Source organism: Sebastes fasciatus, chromosome 18, assembly GCF_043250625.1.
Source record: "Sebastes fasciatus isolate fSebFas1 chromosome 18, fSebFas1.pri, whole genome shotgun sequence".
Lineage (NCBI taxonomy): Eukaryota > Metazoa > Chordata > Actinopteri > Perciformes > Sebastidae > Sebastes > Sebastes fasciatus.
Window position 1 is genome coordinate 29050515 of NC_133812.1, and position 19842 is coordinate 29070356.

At 38.6% G+C, this 19842-nt stretch overlaps 1 protein-coding gene across 1 annotated transcript in view; it reads left to right on the plus strand.

The window, feature by feature from the left end:
* Nucleotides 1–19842, plus strand: part of LOC141756702 (protein CEBPZOS-like) — a 48481-nt gene that overhangs the window by 12135 nt on the left and 16504 nt on the right. The window lies entirely within an intron of this gene.

Below are 19842 nucleotides of genomic sequence, written 5' to 3' on the forward strand. Positions count from 1 at the left end.
TACCACAGCATGCTCCCTACCGCAGCATGCTCCCTACCGCAGCATGCTCACTACCTCACTACCACAGCATGCTCACTACCGCAGCATGCTCACTACCTCACTACCACAGCATGCTCACTACCGCAGCATGCTCACTACCTCACTACCGCAGCATGCTCACTACCACACTACCACAGCATGCTCCCTACCGCAGCATGCTCCCTACCGCAGCATGCTCACTACCTCACTACCACAGCATGCTCACTACCGCAGCATGCTCACTACCTCACTACCACAGCATGCTCCCTACCGCAGCATGCTCTCTACCGCAGCATGCTCACTACCTCACTACCACAGCATGCTCACTACCGCAGCATGCTCACTACCTCACTACCACAGCATGCTCACTACCGCAGCATGCTCACTACCTCACTACCACAGCATGCTCACTACCGCAGCATGCTCACTACCACACTACCACAGCATGCTCACTACCGCAGCATGCTCACTACCTCACTACCGCAGCATGCTCACTACCACACTACCACAGCATGCTCCCTACCGCAGCATGCTCCCTACCGCAGCATGCTCACTACCTCACTACCACAGCATGCTCACTACCGCAGCATGCTCACTACCTCACTACCACAGCATGCTCACTACCGCAGCATGCTCACTACCTCACTACCACAGCATGCTCACTACCTCACTACCACAGCATGCTCACTACCGCAGCATGCTAAATACCGCAGCATACTCACTACCACAGCATGCTCACTACCGCAGCATGCTCACTACCTCACTACCACAGCATGCTCACTACCGCAGCATGCTCACTACCTCACTACCACAGCATGCTCACTACCTCACTACCACAGCATGCTCACTACCGCAGCATGCTCACTACCTCACTACCACAGCATGCTCACTACCACGGCATGCTCACTACCTCACTACCGCAGTATGCTCACTACCACACTACCACAGCATGCTCCCTACCGCAGCATGCTCACTACCTCACTACCACAGCATGCTCACTACCTCACTACCACAGCATGCTCACTACCGCAGCATGCTCACTACCTCACTACCGCAGCATGCTCACTACCACACTACCACAGCATGCTCACTACCGCAGCATGCTCACTACCTCACTACCACAGCATGCTCACTACCTCACTACCACAGCATGCTCACTACCGCAGCATGCTAAATACCGCAGCATACTCACTACCACACTACCACAGCATGCTCACTACCGCAGCATGCTCACTACCTCACTACCACAGCATGCTCACTACCGCAGCATGCTCACTACCACAGCATGCTCACTACCTCACTACCACAGCATGCTCACTACCGCAGCATGCTCACTACCTCACTACCACAGCATGCTCACTACCACACTACCACAGCATGCACCCTACCGCAGCATGCTCACTACCTCACTACCACAGCATGCTCACTACCTCACTACCACAGCATGCTCACTACCGCAGCATGCTCACTACCTCACTACCACAGCATGCTCACTACCACGGCATGCTCACTACCTCACTACCGCAGTATGCTCACTACCACACTACCACAGCATGCTCCCTACCGCAGCATGCTCACTACCTCACTACCACAGCATGCTCACTACCGCAGCATGCTCACTACCTCACTACCACAGCATGCTCACTACCACACTACCACAGCATGCTCACTACCACAGCATGCTCACTACCTCACTACCACAGCATGCTCACTACCGCATACTTACTAAAAGTAAAAATGATATGTCCGTAAAATGTTCCCTAGTGCAGTAAAAGTAATTTACCTCTGGGATGTAGTGGAGAAAAAGTATGACAGCAGAAAATGGAAATACTCAAATAAAGTTCCTTAACTTTGTACTTAAGTACAGCACTTGAGTGAATGTACTCTGTAAACGGTACTTCAGGTGACTAAATGATGTCGTTAGCATGCTGCGGTTTGCATTCATCTCAAAGCACAGCTAGGCTACGTACACCTGACAAAGTTCCTCCTCCACCACCTTTAAAGTTAACTAAACATCATCTGGAGTCTTCCTGATGTGTCACCTGCTAGATTTATAAAAAAATCTTTAGGGATGTTGTGCACAAAGCAGCTGGTTTCCTGTAATTTAAGGAAACAGCTGGATAGATTTTAAGATTTTCAAGGTTAAATCGGAGAAGATGCTCGCTGACATCATGTATTTTCTGTCTGTGTGAGTTTCACCATCTGATATGAGCTGAATTACGTCAAGTTTTGATCAGGATGGAAAATGACCACCAGACTCCATCCATATTCTGATCATTTTTCGTTTACATATAGTGAGTTAGTCTACCAGTATTTTTTTAGACATTTAGAAGGCTGTGAAAGACATTGGGTGAATTTTAGGATTTATTCAGCACCATCATTTCGACAATTTTGTCCAACAATTAACCGTTTATAGATATTTTTCAAACAGATTTGTCCGCATTTACCAGCTGGTTTTGAGCACTGAGGGAACGCTGCCATTATTTGGTTTATTGGTAAAGTCATTGCATTCAGTTCACTGTGAAATTTGATCTTGAATTATTCTGTTTTAAGAGCCATGATACAACCTTACCACCAGACTCCTGGTATATTCTGGCTCATTCTTTTGTTATGGTTAGTTAGTCTACTATTTCTTTAGAACATATTGGCTGTAAAACTGTGGTAATTGGGTGAATTGTGTCCAACAATTAACCCTTTATAGATATTTTTTTTCTCCAAACAGATTTTGTCAGCATTTACCAGCTGGTTTTAGGCACTGAGGGAACGCTGCCATTATTTGGTTTATTGGTAAAGTCATCGCATTCAGTTCACTGTGAAATTAGGCCTTGAATAATGCTGTTTTTTTATGGCCATGATACAAAATTACCACCAGACTCCAGTCATATTCTGGCTCATTTTTCATCTACGTATTGTGAGTTATTCTACTAGTATTTCTTTACACCGTTATAGGGCTGTGAAACTGTGGAAATGCGTGAATTTTAAGACTTATTCAGCACCATCATTTGGACCATTTTGTCCAACAATTAACCCTTTTATAGATATTTTTCAAAACACATTTTGTCATCGTTTACCACCTGGTTTTGAGCACTGAGGAACAGTCAGACTTGGTGTTGAATAATGCTGTTTTAAGAGCCAGGATGCAAAATTACCACCAGACTCCATTCATATTCTGCTCATTTTTCGTTTACATATCACGAGTTAAGATAAGATATATCTTTATTAGTCCCACAGTGGGTAAATTTGCAAGTTAGTTACCATTATTTCTTTAGACCTTGTTGGCTGTAAAACTATGGAAATTGGGTGAATTTTAAGATTCATGCAGCACAGTGGACAGTTGTTGGACACTAGGTTTTTTTGTTTTAGTTTTTTCTTTGTTCACCATCTGATTTTGAGCACTGAGGGAAGTCTGTTTTCTTGGTAAAGTCATCACATTCAGCTCACTGTGAGAACAGTTAGACTTGGTCTTCAGAAATGTTGTTTTAAAAAAACAGAATGCAAAATTACCACCAGGCTCCATTTAAAAATTGGTCGTTTTTGTCAGTGAAAGCAGTTCATCTATAGGTAACAGGGCAACATTTGGAAATGTTTTGCAATTTGGCAGAAAGTAAAGTGTTTATCCTTCACTTTAAGGAGACAAACTAAGATATGTCTTTAATATTTAACCCCAGAGGATGCAGGTTTTATCCTCGGTGCTCTCAGATGCTTTGTTCAGGGGTTCTGATAGCTCGCTCGGTGTTTGCAGCCTCGTTAACAAAGAGCCACTAATCTGCTGATAACACACAGCACAGATGTGTTTATCAGTCCGCTGTGTGCTTTACATTCAATGACCCTGCTTGTGGATGTTAAGTGGAGATCAGAAACAAGGCAGCAGGGATTTTTAGCATCAGAAAGGTCTTTGTATGCAGAATGAGCTCTTGTGTGCATTTGATGTCCTTGTCCACCTGAGGGAGGACTGACAGCGTAGTTTGAGTTTCAGGGCATTTACTGAAACGCTTTTTCTTGGGAGGACAGTCCCTGTTTACCTTTGTATTATGGGAAGTGTAGCATTCAGTGCTTCTGGAGCTTTACCCACCTTACGGACTAAAAGTCAGGATATCTCGGCCTCGTCAGCTTCAGTTATTAACACTCTTTTATTTACTATCTCTTGAGCACCTCGACTTTATGGGAGTGTAAGTCGCTCTTTAAGGTTGTTAATAAAAAATATATAAATATCAAAATGGTGGCACCAGGTAGAGTACTCGCTCTGGATGAAGGGAAGATCAAAGCACCTAGGGAGAGAGGATGGACCCGCCGGTCTATGTTTATTAGTTTTTCCTTCATTGCTGTTGTTGTCCAGCACTTGTAGGGTTACTTGCCATCCCCTGTGGTTGGCTTGTCAATATTGAGGTTATTGGAAAAAGTAGAATCATACAATTCAAGGGACTTTTACACAGTAAGTCTATTTATATACACCACATACAGTATATCCTCATTTGTATATATTGTGTTATTCAGCACTTGTTTGCACTCTGGTTAGATGGAAAACTGCATTTCGTTGTACAATAAAGTTGAATCTAATCTAAGTAATTGAGAATGTAGTTTAGTTGTATGGGAATGTAATTTAGTGGGGGACAGGGTTGCTCTCTGAAATGGAGGGAAACTGGCTGCCTGAAGGTGAATGCTGTTATGTAAAGTGTGTATGATTTGTAGTAAATGGACGTTTGTGCGGTCGTACTATGTTCAGTTTCTTGTGCACCTGGCTCTCTCTGGAGGAAACTAAAATAATCTTTAGGCTTAAAAACTGAAAGAAAAACATCCACAATTTTCCTTGAAATGATTCAGAACCATAAAAAAAAAAGGCTGGACTCTTTCTACTGCCCGATATTTGTACACCTTGTGTAGCGGGAAAGCTTTAATAATCTCCATAAAACATTTCAGGGAGCGTTTGGTGATGGGTGGCCCGCCCCTTTGGCTTAAAGCAATTAATTCAGCTTTCTGACATCAAACTCTCGGCTCAGCTCGACAGCTTGGAGCTCAAATAAAAAAATAAAAAAGGCAAGTTCTCCTGGGAACAGAGTAAAGATGGCAGGCTCCTTTTCTCCACTGTTTGCTCAGTGGCTCTGAGAGCAATCTTCCCCCCCAGCCTCAATGAAATGCGAGGGCACAAACAATGTGCCGGAGGAGAGAAAGGGCCGGCGGGGAATGAACAGTTTGGAGTATTTGCTCAGTGGAGGAGCAGCCACAAAGGCAGAGCCTAGGCGTTCCCATGAATCAAGGCGCCGTCTCAGGCGCCTGTTTGTTGTGGCGGGTCTGCTTCTCCAGCTATTAGACAGCACTACATATAACTGGTTTCACGCCATTTAAAGCCTTTTCTCTGTAAACTGTACCGTCAGGTGACCTGCTCTGACTTGTTTTATTTGGCTGCTTTGACGTAGAGGCCGCTGGCTGAGTTTAGCGCCGCCGCACGTGGCGCTGCAGCTTTAAAACCGCTAAATGTTCAGCCTGATATCCGTCGAGTGTTTCCACACTTCAAACGTGGGAGAATGAAGATGACATTTAGGCCAATAACTCTGACGTTTAGCCGTAGTTGACCGTTGCCCCGCCAATTTTTTTTTATCCCCACTACAAACCCCCAGACCCGGAGCTCTCTGGGTGGCCGGGCTGGAGGTCTGAAAGGCACCCAGATTGACGCTTAAGCTCTTTTCACCTTAAGAAAGCGTCATTGTACATCTCCGTGAATGGCAAACTGCTGTTTATCTAAGATGGACCCGATTTTTTCTTCTTCTTCTTCTTTTTTGAAGTATCTGCGGTTCAAAGACGTCCCACTGCCGTGAGACCACGAATTCACTGACGGGAAACTATTTTTACTCTCAGATCAAAGATGAAGATCTTTTAAAAAGTCCGGTGATCTGAGAGAGATGAGGTTAGAAATCAGTACATATATCCTTGGAGTTTGTTTGATTATGTATTTAGTGTATTAATCTAATCTTTTAGGACCAAAAGTCATCTTTCTTTCAGCCTCAGATAACATTTTCAGCAGCATTTAGTTACTCTGCTCCACACAGCTCGATTTTGACTACCTTTAAACCTGAAATTAGCGACCCTACGTACCAAATATATAATTGATTTCGAATCAGGAATCATTTTGAATCAATAATTGATTTTGAATCTAATCGGAACCCCAAGAATCTCAATCGAATCGTGAGATACCGATAGATTCGCACCCCTAGTGATGAACCCACAGAGAGTTATCTCCAGACTGTTGCTCTCCCTCAGCTCTGATTGGTTTAGCATCTTTCAGCTCTTTGTTTTGGTTTTTAGGCCCACAACTTTTCTGTTTTGGTTCAGTCTCACGGCTCTCATTAGCCTCGCTGCAGACAGCTGTTTTCCACTGTTCACTACCTGCTCAGAAAGAGGCTACCTGGTGAACATAGTGGAGCATTTAGCAACTAAAGAGACAGATATTTCCTTCAGGAGTTGGTGGAGACCAAAAACGGAGCTAAAAGAGAGAGAATATTGGATTTAACATTCATCAGGTGACACAAACACAAAGACTACTCAAGACTACTTATTTTGAGATACTAAGTCATTATTTCAAGATACTAAGTTACTTAGTATCACAAAGTAGTGATTTAGTATAGCAAAATAATGACGTAGTATATCAAAATAATGACTTAGTATCTCTAAATAATGACTTAGTATCTCAAAATAATGACTTAGTATCTATAAATAATGACTTAGTGTCTCTAAATAATGACTTAGTGTCTCTAAATAAAGACTTGGTATCTCTAGATAATGACTTAGTATATCAAAATAAAGACTTAGTATCTCTAGATAATGACTTAGTATCTCAAAATAATGACGTAGTATATCAAAATAATGACTTAGTATCACAAAATAATGACTTAGTATCTCTAAATAATGACTTAGTGCCTCTAAATAAAGACTTGGTATCTCCAGATAATGACTTAGTATATAAAAATAAAGACTTAGTATCTCTAAATAAAGACGTAGTATCTCAAAATAATGACTTATTATCACAAAATAATGACTTAGTATCTATAAATAATGACTTAGTGTCTCTAGATAATGACTTAGTATATCAAAATAAAGACTTAGTATCTCAAAATAACGACTTAGTATCTCTAAATAATGACTTAGTATCTCAAAATAAAGACTTAGTATCTCTAAATAATGACTTAGTATCTCAAAATAACGACTTAGTATCTCTAAATAATGACTTAGTATCTCAAAATAAAGACTTAGTGTCTCTAAATAACGACTTAGTATCTCTAAATAATGACTTAGTATCTCAAAATAAAGACTTAGTGTCTCTAAATAATGACTTAGTATCTCTAAATAATGACTTAGTATCTCAAAATAAAGACTTAGTTTCTCAAAATAATGACTTAGTATCTCTAAATAATGACTTAGTATATCAAAATAACGACTTAGTATCTCTAAATAATGACTTAGTATATCAAAATAACGACTTAGTATCTCTAAATAATGACTTAGTATCTCTAAATAATGACTTAGTGTCTCTAAATAACGACTTAGTATCTCTAAATAATGACTTAGTATCTCAAAATAAAGACTTAGTGTCTCTAAATAATGACTTAGTATCTCTAAATAATGACTTAGTATCTCAAAATAAAGACTTAGTTTCTCAAAATAAAGACTTAGTATCTCAAAATAACGACTTAGTATCTCTAAATAATGACTTAGTATCTCAAAATAAAGACTTAGTGTCTCTAAATAATGACTTAGTATCTCTAAATAATGACTTAGTATCTCAAAATAAAGACTTAGTTTCTCAAAATAATGACTTAGTATCTCTAAATAATGACTTAGTATATCAAAATAAAGACTTAGTATCTCAAAATAACGACTTAGTATCTCTAAATAATGACTTAGTATCTCAAAATAAAGACTTAGTATCTCTAAATAATGACTTAGTATCTCAAAATAAAGACTTAGTATATCAAAATAATGACTTAGTATCTCTAAATAATGACTTAGTATCTCTAAATAATGACTTAGTATCTCAAAATAAAGACTTAGTTTCTCAAAATAATGACTTAGTATCTCAAAATAAAGACTTAGTATATCAAAATAATGACTTAGTATCTCTAAATAATGACTTAGTATCTCTAAATAATGACTTAGTATATCAAAATAATGACTTAGTTTCTCAAAATAATGACTTAGTATCTCAAAATAAAGACTTAGTATCTCTAAATAAAGACTTAGTATATCAAAATAAAGACTTAGTATCTCTAAATAAAGACTTAGTATATCAAAATAATGACTTAGTATCTCTAAATAATGACTTAGTATCTCTAAATAATGACTTAGTATCTCTAGATAATGTCTTAGTATCTCTAAATAATGACTTAGTATATCAAAATAAAGAGTTATGAATGTGTCTCATTATAGTGACTTGAAGGCTCTTTATTTTCATCACGTCGGCGGAGATGGGCTTACATAAGTTAGAGTCAAATCCTACAATACATGAAACCACAGTCAGACATGAAAGCTTCTGGATTTTGACTCGTGGCCTCGTGTCGCTCGTGAAGCCGACACAAAACACGGCAGATCCTCGTCGTCCGCGTTGAGCCGCTGAACAAAGCAGAGCACAGATGATGATTAACTGTATTAAAAAAAGCCTGCTGCCTTTTGCAGACGGAGGCAGCCTTGGTGTTATCTGGCTGCTGCCGCTCACTGTGCCCGGCCCGGGGGGAAAGCTGCTGAGCAAACACAGGTGGCTGGAAGTCAGGGACAACACACTCTAACACACACACACTAACATACACACAACAGCAACACTTCCTGGAGACGAGGGGTCGATTGATGTTGGACTTTGAAGGGCAACGCTGATATCAAACTTCAGTTTGATGGGAAACTTAATTGGCCTGGATTAAGGAATGTTTTTATAAGTGAGGGAAGCTCTTCAGTTTTGTACACAAAGCTCAGGACTCTGACATGAGAGACCTGGTTTTTGCATCTTGAGTCTAAAAGTTTAGGCAAAAACACGTTGGTTAATTTAGTTAGAGGTTTTAAGTTTTGATATAATTCCGTAGCTTCCCAGTGGTGTTCATTATGTATTCAAATCTGAACATTCACATTTTGGTCAAAGTATGTTTTAGCGTCAAAATGCTATTTTCCCTTCAAGCCCTTCTGAAACCTTTTCCCCACATGGTGACCTGACGTAGGTTTCTACATGTACAGTATATATACAACCTTATTACACGGCTGTGTTGTATACTCGATTCTGATTGGTCAATCACGGCATACTGCGGTCTGTAATTTCTGTATAACAGACCGTTGCTATGGGCGCAGCTCTGATGTCGGACTCTGGAGGACCGTTTTTGTGCCAAAAAATATTGATTTCTTCAGTAAGTAGCTGTGTAGTAAGCGGGATAACATGCAGCTAGCTGGTCATTGTTGTGACAGAATCCCCTTCGCGTCAGGGTGCAGCATCGGCTCAGTGTACATTATCCCTTACTTATAGTCAGTGTATTAACGTTGCATACAGTAACTTAGATGGCGGTTGGCGTGCTCCCAGTTTGGAGAAGCAGACAGGAGTACCGGCAGGAAGCTATTCGCACAATAACATAAACAAACTGACTATCTATGCAGCGGTAGACCAGCAACTCCAGCGTTCTGAGAGGTAAAATGACTGTTTTTGTGAATGGAGTATGGTGGCTTTGAAGACAGCAATATAACGGCTTCAGTTCCCCGTCAGATAGGGCTCTCTGATGGTGAGGTAAAACGGTGAAAATATTCTAAATATAGCGTCCACTTAAAATGATATAGATTTTTTAGGTGGCTGAAATACATATTTCTGCTGCTTACGGATAGTAAAGTATGAATCCTATGTTCTGCGTTTACACATCTCTTCTCACGTGACCTCTTTCCAGCCAATCATGCTCGATGTAGGATATGAATACGGCTGTCGTTCTCTCTCCTGCCGCTTGGCGCTCATTTCAAGATAGTAGACTATTACAAAAATTGTCAGACTGATGGACTTATGTACACATGCCGCCTTCCACGCATCATAGCTTCATCAGCTTGCTTTAAAAAACCCTGATGTGGGTAAGTTGTAGGTGTGTCAAAAGTCATTTAAATATGTTTTAGGTAAAATTACACCTATTTTTTGTCGTGTTATGACTCACGTATGATCATTTTCCTCAAAATGTGATAATTTTAAACCTCTGGTACGATAGTTTTCCCATCTGGCAACACTGCTAAATATTTGGACAGCCTCTCGGTAGTTTGACACCCTGGAAGTAACGCTTAGTGAGTAACCTCTTCTCTTGCTCAAAGGCACGTGAGTAGCAGTCATTTAGAAAGGTGACTGTGTTATTCACTCATTTCCATTCAGTTTTCCTGCATCCTGCTGTTTTTGATTGCTGTCCGGCTCACATGACCCCTCACCTCGACCTCAGGCAGACGTCCTTAAATAAACCAAATAGAAACCGTCCCCGCCCTTTAAAGGCGAGACACGTCTGCTTTTTTTTCACCCTGTCAGCAGCGTTTTTTCCCTTTTTCTGGGTGAGTTTGTTCCGTCAACCAAATCGAAGGCCCGATAAAGCCAAGCGCAAATATGAGGAAGATGGTCATCGGCATGTGGAGGTTTACTCAGTGTACACATGCTCTGACAGCAGCAGGAGAGGCTCTGCAGAGGAGGAAGAGGTCTGAGGAGGAAGGGAGGCAAAGAGAAGAGAAACACTACACTACAATGGTGTTGTAGACCAGGTGTGAAAGACACACCTAAAGTTACACTTCTTGATTTTATTACGGCTCCCAACGTTGCCCCAAATCCTTCCATTTACTGCCAGCTCACTGCTAATGTCAGAAAACGTGCCAAAGGACAGTGATTTAATGCATAATAAAGAGATTTCATTGTGATAAGAATCTTTATTTATATATTTATACAACTCAAAACATTTGATACAAAGTGCTTCACAAGGCAATAAAACCAAGATAAAAAGAAGCAAAGATAAACACTATAAAAACAGGAAGAAATATATATTTATATATTATAGGGATGCCTTCCTTAAAAAAGTCTTTGTGTTTTTTAAACATTAACACAGACGTCGATATCCTAACCGCTAAAGGAAGTGAATTTATCCAATTTTTTCTATTTACTTATTTGTTTATTTAATTTATTGTTATTATTATTAATTTCTTTTCTTTGTATTAATATTATTATTTTTTTTTCTTTTTCTTTTATATTTTTTTATTCTATACTTTCTTTTTATTATTATTATTTTTTTCTTAATTTTATTTCAATTTTGAATGCTGAAGTTGTTTTCCCTGGTGTACTTATTGTGTTCGTATCTAAGCTCAACTACTTAAAAATTGGTTTATAAACTATTGTATTTACGAACTGTAAATTGCATATATGAAAACAACCTAGAAAAAAGTGAAAAAATAAAGTATGAATAAAATAATTTAGCCACACCGAAATGCATTTAGTGTATCTTTTAGAGCTGTCGATAACGCGTTAACGCAAATTTGTTTTAATGCCACTAATTTCTTTAACGCATTAACGCAACTTGTGATTTTTAGGGTTGCAGCGGCTCAGTTTTAAAAGCTAGAGTGAAGACTGGTATCATATGAAACTAAAAAACATGATGAATCTGTCAGTACCAACCATGTCAGACTAGCTTGTCATGAAGGAGGTGAAATTACGCTCAAAACTTGTGCTAACTTTTGCGAGGAAATCTTTTTAAAGGGGTCCTGTTGGGCTGCAGTTTGCCATGTTATGATTTGAGCATATTGTTTTATGCTAAATGCAGTACCTGTGAGGGTTTCTGGATCAATATCTGTCATTGTTTTGTGTTGTTAATTGATTTTCAATAATAAATATATACATACATTTGCATAAAGCAGCATATTTGTCCACTCTCATGTTGATAACAGTATTAAATACTTGACAAATCTCCCTTTAAGGTTCATTTTGAAGAGATAAAAAAATGTGCGATTAATTACAATTAATCATGGACAATCATTGACCAAAAACATCTAGGGCTGTCCTCGACTAAAGACATTTTTAGTCGACTAATCGATTATTTGATTTGATTGACAGTGTTTACTAGAGATGTGGTCACTAGTTTCTTGGAAATAAGTCATTCAACATGAAGAAAACATTAAAAAAACCTGACTAATTGACTAAAGAAATCTTAGTCGACTAAGACCAAAATGGACGATTAGTCGACTAATCAACTAAGAGGAGGTAGCCCTAAAACAACTAAATATAAGTGCTGTTAATAATATGAATATCATTGGTGGAAACAAGTGGAAGTGACATTATTTAAAAGCATCTGTTACCTCTGTTCATCTCTCATACCTCTTTATATTCATATAACACTAATTTCAAATGGAAAACACAAACCAATTTTTGGAACTTAGTTTAATATTTGGTAATATGGAGATGCAGATACACACATTTGTCCGACTTGTATGAGTTGTGTGTTAAAAAGCCCTCTGATTTTTATTTCCTGGAGGGTTTGAGCAGGACTGTAGAATAATGGTGCATACAAAGCTGAAGTTAGGACATCCCTCATATGTATGCATGTGTGTGTGTGTATGTGTGGTAAACGCTCCTTGTCCAAACACGGCATCGCTGGCTAAGCTCTGACCTCGAGTCGCTCGGCATGCAGCCTTCCCTCAGAAAAACGTCATTATTATTCATAACGGGCTGATTGCCTTCGTGAGCAAACAGAGACGCTCAGCGAGGCAGCGAGTATCTGAGAAACCGCTCACACTTCGAACGCCAAGCCGAGCCTTTTGTTCATGGGAATCACACCTCATTTTGCCTTTTAAATGTCCCCACAAGTTACATTTATCCATCAAACAACACATATATTCTGCATTATTCTTGTTCCAGTTCTTCACTGAAGGTATATGTGATGTTTACACCGAGTGAAATATGTTTTTAATAGGGCGATTTGTCAAGTATTTAATACTCTTATCAACATGGGAGTGGACAAATATGCTGCTTTATTCAAATATATCTTTATAATTATTATAGTAAATCAATGAACAACACAAAACAATGACAGATATTGTCCAGAAACCCTCACAGGTACTGCATTTAGCATAAAACAATATGCTCAGATCATAACATGGCAAACTGCAGCCCAACAGGCAACAACAGCTGTCAGTGTGTCAGTGTGCTGACTTGACTATGACTTGACCCAAACTGCATGTGATTATCATAAAGTGGGCATGTCTGTAAAGGGGAGACTCGTGGGTACCCATAGAACCCATTTACATTCACTGATCTGGAGGTCAGAGGTCAAGGGACCCCTTTGAAAATGGCCATGACAGTTTTTCCTCGACAAAATTTAGCGTAAGTTTGGAGCGTTATTTGACCTCCTTCATGACCAACTAGTATGACATGGTTGGTACTGATGGATTCTTTAGGTTTACTAGTTTCATATGATACCAGTATCTTCACTCTAGCTCTAAAACTGAGCCGTTACGACCTAAAAATGTGCGTTAATGTGTTATTATCGCGTTAACTTTGACAGCCCTACTATATGAATGTTATATCATTCGGTCGACCTCCAGACTGAAATATCTCAACTGTCAGATGGATTCCTGTGAAATTCTTTGCGGACATTCATGTTCCCCAGAGGATGAATCCCTCTGACACTGATGATCCTCTGACTTTTCCTCTAGCACCACCAGCATGTTGATATTTACAGTTTTGAATGAAATGTCTTGAGAATTAATGGATGGATCGCCATGACATTTGGTACAAACATTCATGTTCCTTCCTTTGTCCTTTGATTTATGATCAAATACCTGCAAAACGAATGACATTCCCATCAGCTTCAGCTGTATTTACTATTTACTGCTAATTAACGTTAGCATTAGAGCTAGACCAATATATCGCTGATATGGGATCCAATTTTGTTTTTATTGTCTTGCACTGTACATAGCAGAGTAAGAAATGAAACCTCACATATTAAGGTCCAGACACACCAATCCGATATCAGAGAACTAACGGCGATGAAGGCCGACCATTGCGTCGCCTCAAGTCTCCTTTGTCTTGGCCGACAAAATGCACTCGAACACACCGCAAAGACGACAGCCGACGGCCAGTTACCCTGTACATTCTGCGTCTGCGTGAGAGGAAATAACTCTCCTCACCAGCAGGCGGCGGTAGTCTATTCATCATTCAAAATGAGAAACAGGAAGAGCGAGGACGGCGGATGTACGAGCCACTCTCTCTCACTCAAATTCAGAGTGCATTCCAGATGTTTCATGTCGCTGTGAAAATATCTGGAATGATCAGATGAGATGAAGATGAAAACTGAGAAGAGCCTTCTGTGTTTTTCCTCGACATTACTCGTCGGTTTGCTTTCCTCACTTCCGTTTCTCTTCTCGTGCACTGATTTGTTTAAGCTGAACAGCCAATCAGAGTGATTTCTCTCACCAACGAGCTCAACATGCTGAATCGGCCGTAAAACTTCTGACACGGCAGACTAGAGCCGACGGTGCGGGACACACCCCAAAAAACTAGACCGACAGACGCTCACCGACGACCCCAAACTGTCTGACGGCCGACTGTCGGCTTGGTGTGTCAGGAGCTTTAGAGCTTGAAACCATTTACTGTCATTTATGTTCAGTGTAAAAAATACAACAGGGTGAGATAATCCATCACAGACAACGCAATACAAGAATACTTCTCTTAAATTCTTATTCTTATTTTACTGAGCTGCATGCATAACTAAATATTTCATAACTTTAAAAAACTCTGGTGTGTTTGCGTTTAATTTTCTGGCTAAAACTTGTGGCACCAGAAATGTTTAATATTCAACGTGAGCTGGTGAAGTGTGTGTTTGACCGCCATGCATTGATCCTGTGTGTGAAGTTAATGAACAACCTGCCGTGTCTGCAGACGTTATTTCTCTGAAAGCTTCCCAGACGGCTCATGAAAACCTGCTCGGTGACGTTTCTACAACCGTCCAACACTCAGCTTGTTAATTCTGCTTCATAACAGACAAAGTGTCCGTCTCCAGTAAAAACGGTGATGTTTTATGATAAGAGTCAGACTGAGCGGCTGGGACAGGCGTGGTGTTTTAAAACTTAACTGACCCGTGTACTGTTCAGGTCAAACTGTGTTGTGGTGTCAGCTGGTGATGACGGCTCTACTCACCTCCAGACCAGTAATTAGACAAACGCACAAAACTCAGATTTTATGGGTCAAGCCGTCACAATCTCATATATAATTAAATATTAGTATGGTGTTTACATGATACTACACTTTGCTGCAACTAATCACATCACACCACTGTCACTTTTGTCTTTAATTGTTCTTGTATAGTTTCTATTTTTTACCTGTATTGTTATTTTAGGTCTATACCAGGGGTCAGCAACCTTTACTATCTAAAGAGCCATTTAAAAAATAATAATAATAATAATAATAAAATAGAAATCTGTCTGGAGCCGCAAAACATGTGATCATTGTGATGAAGGTAACACAGTTTATAGTCTAAGTATATAGTTTATAAGTCTAATGCAGTGAGGGCCAAGGAGACAATGTACTACGGAGTATTAGGACCACATTGAGGGAAAAACATCTGAGATTTACAGAATAAAGTCATAATATTACGAGAATAAAGTCATAACTTTACGAGAAAAGAATAAAATAAAATTCATATTTTATAATGTTATGACTTTATTCTCCTAATATTAGGACTTTTCTCGAAATCTCAGGTTTATTCTTTCCCTCAATGTGGCCCTAACACTCCGTCGTACCGTCGTACCATAGACCTACAACAATGACAAATAAAAATGCAAATGCAAACAAAAAACAGTTGTTCATTTCCATTTTTATAAATCCACAGAGAGCCACTGGAGAGGAGCTGAAGAGAGGCAGGTTGCTGACCCCTGGTCTATACATACGTCTTATGTTTTATTTTTTACTTCCTCTATTTATCTTTACTTATTTCTGTCCTTTTGCTGCTGCAACAACCAAATTTATCCCTCTGGATCAATAAAGGCTTATCGTATCTTATCTCTTATGCACAACGATGTAAACTTACTACATTTAAATAAGTCAGTTTGAAGCTGTGAGAGATGAGCTGTTTTTGTTTTTGAAGATGATGGCTTTCTGTGGTGTGTGAGGCTGCAGGATTTTAGGCCTACAGCTGAATTGGTCGATAAAGATTGAGAAGCTGTGTGGCAGCACACATAAGAAACTTACATAAAAACTATATTATAAGAATAAAATGGACTCCCCAAACAGGAGGAAATACACTAGAGAGAACTGACAAGTTTATGTTTTACACTGTAAAATGTTCCGCTCACTATGTATCTTGGTTACAATTTAAAAAAAAAAAAAAAGCAAATCTACAGGATCTGCGTTCAGACTATTTGTTTATGTTATGTTATATGTTTAAGAAAAAAATACTTTCCCAAATATTAATCTAAAAAATTCAGTATCCCAGTATCAATATTAGATCAATTGCTAATTGGCCCGCATGTGGCAGCACAGACACTTGCATAAAAAATTATTGTAATAAGAATATTATAGACCAACTGAGTCGCACAACAGTTTGTGAAATAGTCACGAAATGTAATGTATTGATTTGTGTACATAGACACGAATTACATATGTAATCCACGTAATTGTGAACCAGGAAGCAAAGAGAGCGCCGAACACCGTGTAGGGAGGAGGTCGGGTGTGGACGGGAGAGTCTAAAAACACCAGACTTTCACCAGGAGACCGAATGTTGGTGCCCCGTGTGAAACCAGAAGTTAACGTTGATTCATTTGTCACGTAACTTAAGTTACAGCACTTCCAGAGTTATTTAAACCCAAGCCACCATCTTTTCATAAACCTAACTAAGTAGTTTTATTTTGAAAAGACTAGTTCGGAAATTGACACGTGCGTCACGTGTTGCTGGACATTTGTAGGAAAATACACAAAAATACGTTGTTGAAAGTCGTGCTGAGCGTCACAAAAAAAGGGAAATTTGTGTCTCTGCACACGAATCAAATAGATACAATTTTGTGACTATTTCACGACCTGCTGTGAGACTGACTTGGAAATACACCACTAGAGAGAACTGACCTGGTTATGTTTACACTTTAAATGTTCCACTCAGTATGTATCTTGATCACAATTTAAAAAAAAAAAAAAAAAAAAAGAAATCTACAGGATCTGCATTAAGATTATTTGTTTGTCAGGTGTTTATGTTTGATAACAAATACTTTCTAAAATGTTTTGTGAAATATGAATCTAATAAATCCAGTATCAGTATCCCAGTATATATTAATTGCTAATTGGCCTGCATTTGGCAGCACAGACAACACACTTGCATAAAAACTGTTGTAATATAAGAAGATAAAATATTATAGACTCCCCACATTTCCCCACAGGGCTGGAGGACCAAATGGATTAGTAACAAAACGGCGCCATTTAAATACTGAAATATGATTTCTTCTTATCTTTAGTGCATTACTATCAAAAGTAACTGCCGCACAGCGGCCAACCTGTTATATCTGTTCCCTGGCAAAATAACCAGAAGTCAGATGATCATGGAGTCATTCAGGATTCATCCTCTGGGGAACATGAACGCCTGCGCAAAGTTTTGTCCCATTCAATCAAGTAAATGTTGAGATATTTCACATGATGAGGGAAAAGTTTGACCTGCTGGTGGCGCTAGAGGAAAAGTCAGAGGATCACCAAAGTCATTAGGATTCATCTTCTGGGGAACATGAACTTCTGTAGAAACTTTCATGGCAACCGGTTTAATAGTTGTTGGGATATTTTTTAATTACAAACACAATCAGGACTGTTTTGCTTGTTCAGACTTAAACTCCTACAGTTCACTTCGATAACAAAACGTCTTTTATCAGTGATTTAGATTTCACTTCACTCTAGTGGATTAAAGAAAAGTCCACAACTGTGTGAAATAATTATGGTGTTTCCACTGAAAAGATTCACTGCTACTTCAAAAGCAAACGATAATTAACAGTACTGAGTGATTCCTGGACTACGATACAAACTCAACACAAAACTAAATCAGTTGAAATGTATTGATAGCTGAATTATGCCTCTCACAACTTCAGGGCTGCGGCTGCATGCAGCTAATGGTTGTTTTATTTGTTATCTGTATACAGTATAATCTGACGATTAGTTTCTTGATTAATCATTTGGTCCACAAGATGTTGGAGCCGGTCGGAGAGTAAAGTGAGAAATGCCTGGATGGCATCTTCTTCTTGTTTATAAAAAAAAACAGCAGCTGAAACAATTAGTCGATTAATTTATTAGTCGATCACCAAAAATCAGGATCTATTTTGATAATCGATTAATCTCTAAACATTCTTTGGTTCCAGTTTCTCCAATGTGACGATTTCCTTATTTTTATATCATTATAAACTTAATAAATGTGTGAAGTTTTGGATTGTTGGTCGACAAAATAAGACGTCAACTTTGGCTCTGAGAAACTGAAGGTTTTTATTTTTACCTTTTATCAGCGGTGGAATGTAACTAAATACATTTACTCAAGTACTGTACTTAAGTACAATTCTGACATACTTGTACTTTAGTTGAGTATTTCCATTTAATGTTCCTTAGTTGTACTTCTACTCCACTACATTTTGGAGACAAATGTTGAATTTTTTACTCCACGTGGCCTACATTTATTTGACAGCTTTAGTTACTTGTTACTGAGTTTATATTTTTTTTCAAAACATGATATGAGGCAGTACTATACTACGAATCCATCCAGTATAAAGTCTATAAAATTGGCTCCACAATGACAAACTACAGGTTCAAATGTTCTTGTAATCTCTGTAAAATGCTCTTACATATGTTAATAAAAACAGAATAATCTAATATCCTGTAATGTTATAACACTTTCTGCATAATGAGCACTTTTACTTTTGGTACTTTAAGTACATTTTTCTGATAATACTTCTGTACTTTTACTTAAGTAATATTTTGAATGCAGAAAAGTACATATAAAAGTACGCACATCCAGACGGTAAATAGGTGCTGGACAGAAAAACATGTAAAAGATGGAAAAAATGGAGTCCGCACATCAGATATTACTGCCATGAACATTTAATTGAATACCAGCGGTGTTGTTTAGAAACTTTTATATTTTGAATGCAGGATTTTTACTTGTAATGGAGTATTTTTAGACTGTGGTATTTCTACTTTTACTTAAAGTAAAGGATCTGAGTACTTCTTCCACTTCTGCGTGCATGTTATGGACTAAAAGATTAATCAACATAATAATCTGCAGAATAATCGATAATGAAAATAATCATTAGTTGCAGCTCTACTAGTGAGTATTTATGTTTGATGGCTGAAATCAGAGGACGTTTTGGCACTTTTTGCATTTAAAAATGAGTTTGATGATGAATTGACTGTCAAACTATTTACTTTTTTTCTTTTATTAATTTTATTTAGTTAATGCTACGTCCATTTATTTATATTTATATTATTTTGTCATTATTTGCTTATATGTTTATATTTGGAAAAAAAATAAATATATATATATAAAGGAGAGAATTGTACAGAAATAAGTTATCCTAAGTGTCTTTTTTGTCACGTCAAGGACTTAAACACGGTTTAAAGTGACAGGCCTGAACGCCACCGCGTTAAAGATGCTGATAAATGTGGTGTCTGACCTCTGAAGTCTGTTATCTGCTGTGAAACATCACGAGTGACGGATGTTAATGTGATTTAAGAGCACTGTGTCATTGTTCTGGTTCTTATCTGCTGATGCTTTCAGCTCTCTGTTTGTCACCCTGCAGCTCATAATTAAACCATTTAGTGCTAATGTGGACAGACTTTATCTCATAGTA